Consider the following 9,179-nt stretch of genomic DNA (forward strand, 5'->3'; position numbering starts at 1 on the left):
TGAAAGAGATGGGAATACCAGACCACCTGACCTGTCTCTGAGAAACCATTATGCAAGTCATAAAGCAAAAATTAGCACTGGACATGGAATAACAGACTGGTTCCAAATAGGAAAAGGAGTACATCAAGGCTGTATATTGTCACCCTGCTTATTTAACTTCTATGCAGAGTACATCATGAGAAATGCTGGGCTGGAAGAAGCAGAAGCTGGAATCAAGATTGATGGGAGAAATATCAATAACCTCAGATAACACCCATGCAGATGATACCATCCGTATTGCAGAAAGTGAACAGGAACTAAAAAGCTTCTGGATGAAAATGAAAGAGAAGAGCGAAAAAGTTGGCTTAAAGCTCAACATTCAGAAAATGAAGATCATGGTATCTGGTCCCATCACTTCATGGAAAATAGATGAGGAAACAGTGTCAAACTTTATTTTTTTTGTGCTCCAAAATCACTGCAGATGGTGATCGCAGCCATGAAGTTAAAAGATGCTTACTCCTTGGAAGAAAAGTTATGACCAACCTAGATAGCATATTCAAAAGCAGAGACATTACTTTGTCAACAAAGGTCCGTCTAGTCAAGGCTATGTTTTTTCCAGTGGTCATGTATGGATGTGAGAGTCGGACTGTGAAGAAAGTTGAGCATCAAAGAATTGATGCCTTTGAACTGTGTTGTTGGAGAAGACTCTTGAGAGTCCCTTGAATTGCAAGGAGATCCAACCAATCCATCCTAAAGGAGATCATTCCTGGGTGTTCATTGGAAGGACTGATGTTAAAGCTGAAACTCCAATACTTTGGCCACCTCATGTGAAGAGTTGACTCATTGGAAAAGACTCTAATGCTGGGAGGGATGGGGGGCAGGAGGAGAAGGGGACAACAGAGGATGAGATGGCTGGATGGCATCACAGACACGGTAGATGTGAGTCTGAGTGAACTCCGGGAGCTGGTGATGGACAGGGAGGCCTGGCGTGCTGCGATTCATGGGGTCGCAAAGAGTTGGACACTACTGAGTGACTGAACTGAACTGAACTGAGCGTATGGTTTTAGCCATACATTGACATGAATCAGCCATGGGTGTTCATTTTAAAATAGGGTTTAAAATTGGGTTGTTTAATTTTTTTGTCTTTGAACTGTATGAATTTTAAGATATATTTTGGACATACACGTCTATCAGATGATTTGGAGACATTTTCTCCCATTCTAGAGGTTACTTTTAAATTTTTGCTTATTGTTTGCTTATGTTTGCTCTTACTACTGTTATATATTGCACAACAAACTATTGCAGGATGGGTAGTAAATATCACAGAGAAGATGATTTTGACAATTTTAAAGGCAGTCTCACAGAGATGTCTAATGCAGCCTATGTTTATCTGCTGGCCAGATAAAATTATTGATGAAAAATTAACCACATAGGATTTTCTTTCATTTGTATGTCAAGCTTTCTTGCAAACAAAACCCAGCAAAGTATATGTGTTAGGATCATAACTCACTCTCAGATATTTCTGGCACAGTGTTACATGGTAGAATTTCTTTGCAATGAAATAAAAGCTTTTTTTTTTTTTTTTTTGATAATACTGAGGGTGGTGCCTAGGAAACGTTGAGAGGCACAGATTTCACATTAGCTCTTGCCATGGCTGGAGAAAGAAATGGCAGCCAACTCCAGTGTTCTTGCCTGGCAAATCCCAGGGTCGGGGGAGCCTGGTGGGCTGCCGTCTATGGGGTCGCACAGAGTCGGACAAGACTGAAGTAACTTAGTAGTAGTAGTAGCAGCAACAGCAGCAGCAGCTTTCCAAGACTAGGAGTTTCTGTGCTCTGATGATCCACATCTCCCTCCTGCTGTACTGCTGGCATCCACAGGCCTTTCATTCACTCACTCATTCTTCAAACCAAGAGAAAACCTCCCCTATACTAGGCTAGTACCAAGTCTGGGCAATTTTCTCTATCATTGGGGAGTGCCCAGTAGGGAGAGGGAGGCAAGGAAGCCTCCCCTGAAGTGTAGAATCCATTACTTTAGAGAAGAGAAAAGAGGCATCCAGTCTCCCTAGGGCAGTCTGGACTTCAGGGCAGGGAGAGGAAGTGACCAGTGGAGGGTGCAGGTGGCCCCTGATGAGACAGGAATGACAGACTGGGGCAGGCCCCCGAGCAGGGCTCAGCCATAGTGCTCCAGGAAGAACATGATGGCAAGGGCCCAGGAGAAATATTTCTGGTTCTGGCTCACTTTTTGGCTGTGTGTGACTGAGCATCTCTGTGCTCCGGATTTCCCTTCTGTGATGAGAAGTAGGTAAAATTACCTATTGTCACTATCAATAAGCCAACAATCAGGGAGGAATTTTAAGCTGGTGATGGAAGTGGTTATTTTTGTGTATCAGAACGATCCATCTGGCAGCAGCAAGCAGATGGGCCTGAGTTGAAGAGACTGACCCCCAGGAGACTAATAAGGGCTGTCACTCAGATTGGGGGAGGCTTCTATTCTTCTTCCTTCTCTGCATCCTTGCACAGCCCTGCCCACCCCAATCAGACCTCAGGGCCTGGTACTCAAGACTGTGCTGGGAGGGAAAGGGGAACCTGAAGGTAACACTATGAGCTCAGTCCTGTAGGGCTTGAGGTAGCTTTATGTTCCAGGCAGGGACACAGCCTCCAGCCAAGCTCACTACCCATCCTGGACCTCGTAGATCAGAGTCTCTGTAGGGATGGGATATTATACTTTGTAAAATCTCCCAGGGGACCCTCAAGGTGAATTTAGGAACCATACAATGAAGTAGGACTAACCCAGTGTTCACACAGTAATAAAACACACATATTGGGACCTATGCCTTTTTCTGGACTTGGTCACTTTCTGTGGTGTCTCCAGCTAAATGGGGGATGTATCTATCAAGAAACCAAGAAGCTGTGTTCCTTGATTGTGGAAAAACCCTGACATACTGTGTGAAAGTGCTCTGTGTTTGTTCACTGGCTTATTACCCTAGCAACACTGGGAGTCAGGTAGTGGTATTCCTACTTTGTAGATAAGGAAATAGAGACTTGGAAAGCAGAAATAGTTTTTCAAAATGTGATGCAAATTCAGGTCTATCCAGCCCTCATCCAGTGTTCTTTCTTCTAAAGCACACCATCTGCTACATAGTGCCCAAGTGCCAGGAAAGGTGAAACAAGTGGTCCTATCTCCTTTGAAGCTGTCATCTTAGAACAAAGACAGGCCTGACACACATGGAACTTTTAGAGGACAATTAAGAGTGAATCAATGCAGTATTGATTCTCGAGTGCAATGGGACAAATACAGCATATAAATGTGCTAATAGGGCTGATCTGTCAGGATGTTTTGTGCTAATTGGAGTGGCTTGGTACATCCTCCACATAACAAAATGAGCCAAAATGCTTCCTTAGCTTGACAAGCCATCTCCCTGCATTGACACTTGCTGTGATGAATAAGCAACGAAGGGCATGCTCCCCTGTCTTGTCCCCAGGTGGAGACGTGTGTCTGGAGAGTCAGTCATGCACAATTCAGCTCTCTCACCTGCTCTTAGGAAATGACGGGAGGCCAATGGCAGCTGTAGAGGAGGCTGGCTGTTGGCAACATGAGTGGACGGACAGCTCCAACTCACCCGGAGTCCCAATAGACTGCTGGGTTATTTTGTAGAAAACATCACAATTCAATAGTATTGGAGGCAGCAGAAAAAAGATCATTTGCCTTATGTGAACTGCTGGTTTGAAAGCACTTCTCCCTAATATGCGTTCTATAACTTGACACGAGGGCCCAAATGGCCATTGACAAGCATGTCAAAGGAAAAAGAGAAGAGACAAAGAAAAAAGACAGTTGGGTTCAAATCATACACGGGCCTCTCCAGGAGGAAATGCTTCTCCCTCACTTACAGTCAATTCTGTGTTTTCTGGGGCACTTTTTTCCTGACATCTTCATCTCAGTTAGTCTTGTCTCTTGTCTGACGAACATAAAGGATTGTTTCCTTTCTTCAGCAGCTGCAAAATACATCTGGTGGCATAATGACTTAACTAAGGGCTGTATTTAATTAAGAAGTGTCAGACGTTCTTTTATTTTAAATTCTTACACAGTTCCCACAAGAGGGGAATTTCTTATGAAACGGTCTCTATGTTATGTGATAACATTTTAAAACTTTCCCCAATGGTCTCCAAATAAAACCAACAAACACTGTCCTTGAAACAAGGAAGTGAAAAAAGATCTCTTTCATGTTAATTGAAAGTACACCTGTGTCTAACCCTACCACATATTTAGATGAAAATGTAAAGATGAGGCAAATTTCCAGAGTTCCCCAAACAACAATGACACTAGATAACGGAACGTTTGTGATGCTGGTTATTTGAGGCAGTCCCAAGGGTGGTGATCCTTTTCTTTCAGTACATATCTTCTCTTAAGTCCCAGGTGTTAGGAGGGGTACCCGGTGTCCTTCACTGACAGTGATCCCTATGTGCATCCAGTACCTGACATCACTCATATCAGGCATACATGCTTCTGTCATTGAAAAACTGGATTACCCACAGCTCTACGTGTCATTGTCCCCTCATTCATTCTTTCATGCAACTCTATTTTTGACTCAGTGCCAGATGGGACCATTATTACAGTCATTTCTATGCTTTCTGAGGCACTTTGCTTCTAACTTCTTTATCTCAATTAGTCTTGTCTCCTCAGTGAGCCTGTAAATTGATTCAGGAATCAGTTTGATTCAAGCACTGAATCAGAATCCAGTGAATCCTGGAGGTACTAGCAGAAGGTACCCCTATGTATGGTCCTGACTATCTGGTGTGTCCATCATGGGCCTCAAAAATGAGGTGCAATAGTTATGTAGTCTGTGGTGTCCTGAAACCCCACTGTTATTCCTTGAGAGGTTCTAGTACATGAAGCCCATGTCACTGACACTGGGATTCAGTGAGATCGGGTATAGCCTTCAGGACTCTCAACCTACAGCCTGTTATACAGAGTGAAGTAAGTTACAAAGAGAAAAACAAATATTGCATATTAATGTATATATATGGAATCTAGAAAAATGGTATTGATGAACCCATTTGCAGGGAAGAAATGGATATGCATATGTAGAACATGGATTTGTGGACACAGTGGAGGCAGGAAAGAGTGGGATGAATGTAGAAGGTAATATCGACATTTATCACTACCATGCAAAATAGATAGCAGGTGAGAAGTTGCTATGTAACACAGGAAGTCCAGTCCTTAGGGCTACCTCAGAACTCTGGATGTCACCGGTGATAGTTACTTCCTTTCTCTGTCATCAGATGGTGGACTATACCAGGGAAGCCTGGCATGCTGCAGTTCATGGGGTTGCAAAGCGTCAGACATGACTTAGCAACTGAACAACAACAACAGTTGTTAGCCACCCCCTAAAAATGCTTTTGGAATGAATGAATAAATTGCTATGTTTAATCCATATATCACTATTCTTTTTTTTAATCCATAAAAACTTTGGTGTTTATTTCATAAAAGCAAGAGTAGTCTCTTATGTAACCATAATACAATTATCAAAATCAGGAAATTAACTTTGATATAGTATATTATATTATCTGTAGATATTATTTTAAAATTTTGAAAACTATCCCGATACATTATTTTTTCTTCTTTTTTTTTTTCTTTTTCTTTTACTTTATTTTAGTTTACAATACTGTATTGGTTTTGCCATACATCAACATGAATCCACCATGGGTGTACATGAGTTCCCAATCCTGAACCCCCCTTGCACCTCCCTCCCTATACCATCTCTTTGGGTCATCCCAGTGCACCAGCCTCAAGCCTCCTGTACCCTGCATCGAACCTAGACTGGCGATTCATTTCTTACATGATATTATACATGTTTCAATGTCTTTCTCCCAAATCATCCCATCCTCTCCCTCTCCCACAGAGTCCAAAAGACTGTTCTATATGTCTGTGTCTCTTTTGCTGTCTCACATACAGGGTTATCATTACCATCTTTCTAAATTCCATATATATGTGTTAGTATACTGTATTGATGTTTTTCTTTCTGGCTTACTTCACTCTGTATAATTGGCTCCAGTTTCATCCACCTCATTAGAACTGATTCAAATGTATCAGTTTAATGGCTGAGTAATACTCCATTGTGTATATGTACCACAGCTTTCTTATCCATTCATCTGCTGATGGACATCTAGGTTGCTTTCATGTCCTGGCTATTGAATTATTCTTATATGCCAAAAATTAAGCAGGCTATACAGTTGAGGGCTGTGTATAAATCCTATTTCCTGGGAATTAGTGACCAATTAGTGTTCCAGTTATAGGGAAATTCAGAATTTCTTCTTTCATTATCCCAGTTCCAGGGTTAAAAGTATTTCTGCCCCATCACTGTCTTAAAGTGGCCTGTGCTGTCAAGAGAATCCAAATCTGTCCTCTTTATTTTGCTTCCATGTGGACATCTCATCCCTGCTACCTTCCATCCAGTGCTGGCTGCCCTCCTGTGCTAACCTCCCAGGCAAGCTCTTGTGTCCTGCTCTGTACCATGCCCCTGAAGGCTGCAGAAGAGGAGGGTGCTAGGGGACCTGGGGCTAAGAGTGAAGAGCCTGCAGTCATAATCATTGATGAGAATTATGAGTTGGGCCCTTTACAGACCATCACGTGCTGCCACCTTGTGAAGGCTGTGAACTTGGATGACAGAACTGGTTGGCTGTGAACAGTGACAGGGCATGGTTAAGGGTTACTGGTGCCACAAATATGGGTTCCTTTATTCTTGGGGCCATTGGGAGGCACCACAGGTGCTGGGGGCACCCAGGACTCTGCTTCAGATCTTTAAAAGCTCCCTTAGTTTATGAAATAGGCTGTCAGTAACTATTACCATTCAATGAAACAAGCTGCCAGCCACCGCTTTGTCTAATGTCCTCCTAAGTGTGAGAAATCTTCTTAGGCTCCCTGATATGCATCCCTCCCTTTTGGCTGACAGCACACAACTCTTTGTGGAGCAAAATACTTTTGTTCCCAAGAAATAAATTCACACTGAGCTCACAAGTTTCTCCTTACATCTTTTTCATTAATCCTTATTTCTCTGGAAACAGCACAAATAATACCCAATATTTCTTATAAATTTTCAACCATGCAAAAGATTATGTCTCAGAAAGAAGCATATTTTTATAACTTTTATGGAATCTGTATAGGTACATATTTAAAATGTCAAATTGATGTAGATCACAAAAGGAAAAATAAAGATCTCCTGTCTACTCATAACAGGAAGTCTCTGTCCCCACTGTCCACAGTTTCTTCCAGAAAAATATCTTTCACATACTTGTGCTTTTAAAAAAAATATTATTATTCATGCAGCCCTGGAGGGGCAAAAAGAGACTTTAATTAGGGGAGAGAGGATCAACCAGAATAACAAAAGATACAGCGAGCATGGGAGTAGAGGAAGCAGAGCAGGCAGGAGGCCCTGGTAGGGATGTTCTGGAGGACTCTCCTTGCCATGTCTAGCACAGGCACTGCTCTGACAGACAAGGTGAATCAGTGCCCCCTCTCAGCTGGGAGGGCAAGAAGAAGCCCCTGGGGCCAAAGACAGCCTAGCTTTTAGGTCCCAGCTCCTAGCTATGCCTGGAGGCCACCAGTTCAGCCTTTGTCCCCAGCCAGTGCTGGGTGGCCAACTGCAGGCAAAGCTCAGGAAGCTGGCAGAGGGTCCCTACCACTTCTACTGGGCCCAAGGAGACAGGAGGATGAGGGAGAGGAATGCAAGTCTGAAACCTCCCTCCATCCCCACCTGGGGTGGCTCTGGGGAGGAACAGTAATTGCCTTCTGGCCCCAGGCCCTCACAGACCCACGAACAATAAGGTACAATCACTAGGACCAGTCACAGTCACTGGAGGTGGAGATCATTTGTTTCTTAAAAAAAAAAAAAAAAGACAAAAGGTTGCCGTCTCCTACAAGCACAGAGATTTATGTTTCAAGATGTAAAGAAGAATGATCTCTTCTGGCCCAGCACATCAGAAGCAAGCCTGACCAGGCACATGTGGCCTCGGGGTAGGTCCACTGCTGCTTTGTGGCCCAGTGAGCAAGCACCACACCCACCTCCTGCATCTATTGCCCACCCCGACTCAGCTCCGCTCTGCTACTGCCACCTCTGCCACTCCAGGATGCCTTCTCAGAGACATGGGGGAGCCTGAGGGTTAAGGCCATGAGATCCAGCCATATAGTTTAAACATTCTTGAGGTACTCCTCTGACACAAAGTGCTCACGGGCATTGACCAACAGCTTCATCTCACTGATCTCCTTGTCAATTTCTTCCATGAAGGGGATCACAAAGTCCACAAACTTGTGTTTATACGTCTGCTCTGTGTGGAAGCTGGTGAACAGAAAGCTGATGTCATACCCCTCCACTGGTTTCCTTCAGAGGATAAAGAAGTTCTCTGCTTGCATCATGATGAGGTGCATGAACTTGTGACATAGAATCGTCTCTGTTTCATCAGCCTGTTTCACCAGCCTGTTTCACAGCAATGCTGACCCTGACAGAGTTGATGGAGCGTTCCATCAGAATCTTTTCCTTCTCAGCCCTGCTGATGGTTATGGGTTGTAGAATGAGCTCTTTGCTACTTCTGACTTTCACTTTTGGCTTGTTGTGTTGTTCCACTATCTGGGAGAAATCCTCCAAGCAGAGGGCGGCCTGCAGCATGGCCTGCTCCACACTCAGGTAGGGCTGGAGAGTGGCAGTCATCGCAGATGCTGGCTGGGCAGGAAAGCAGAAGTGCAGAAGTGTCCAGGCCAGCAATGCCGGACCTGTCTCACATGTGCTTTTGTTTAAGTTTATTTTTTAGTTGGAGGAAAATTGTTTTACAATGTTACATCAGTTTCTGCCATACAACAATGCGAATCGACCATAATTATATGTATATTCTACCATTCTTGAGTCTCCCTCCCTTCCTCCCATCCCTCCCCTCTAGGTCGTCACAGAGCTCCAGGCTGGGCTCCCTGTGCTACACAGATACTTCTCACCAGCTATTTTCCACATTTTAGTGTATATATGTAGATACTACTTTCTCCATTCATACCACTTTCTCTTTTCCCCACTGTGTCCACAAGTCTGTTTTCTATATCTGCTTCCTTCCCTGAAAATAGGTTCATCAATACTTTTTTCTAGATTCCATATACATGCATTAATATACAATATTTGTTTTTCTCTTTCTGAATTACTTCACTCTGTATAACCTGCTCTA

General features: G+C 43.5%; 1 pseudogene; it reads right to left on the reverse strand.

The window, feature by feature from the left end:
• Positions 1-8,163: 8,163 nt before the first annotated feature.
• LOC138076246 (actin-related protein 2/3 complex subunit 4 pseudogene) lies at positions 8,164-8,680 on the reverse strand (annotated as a pseudogene).
• Between the last annotated feature and the right edge of the window lie 499 nt (positions 8,681-9,179).

This window comes from Capricornis sumatraensis, chromosome 3 (genome assembly GCF_032405125.1).
Source record: "Capricornis sumatraensis isolate serow.1 chromosome 3, serow.2, whole genome shotgun sequence".
NCBI classification, from domain to species: domain Eukaryota; kingdom Metazoa; phylum Chordata; class Mammalia; order Artiodactyla; family Bovidae; genus Capricornis; species Capricornis sumatraensis.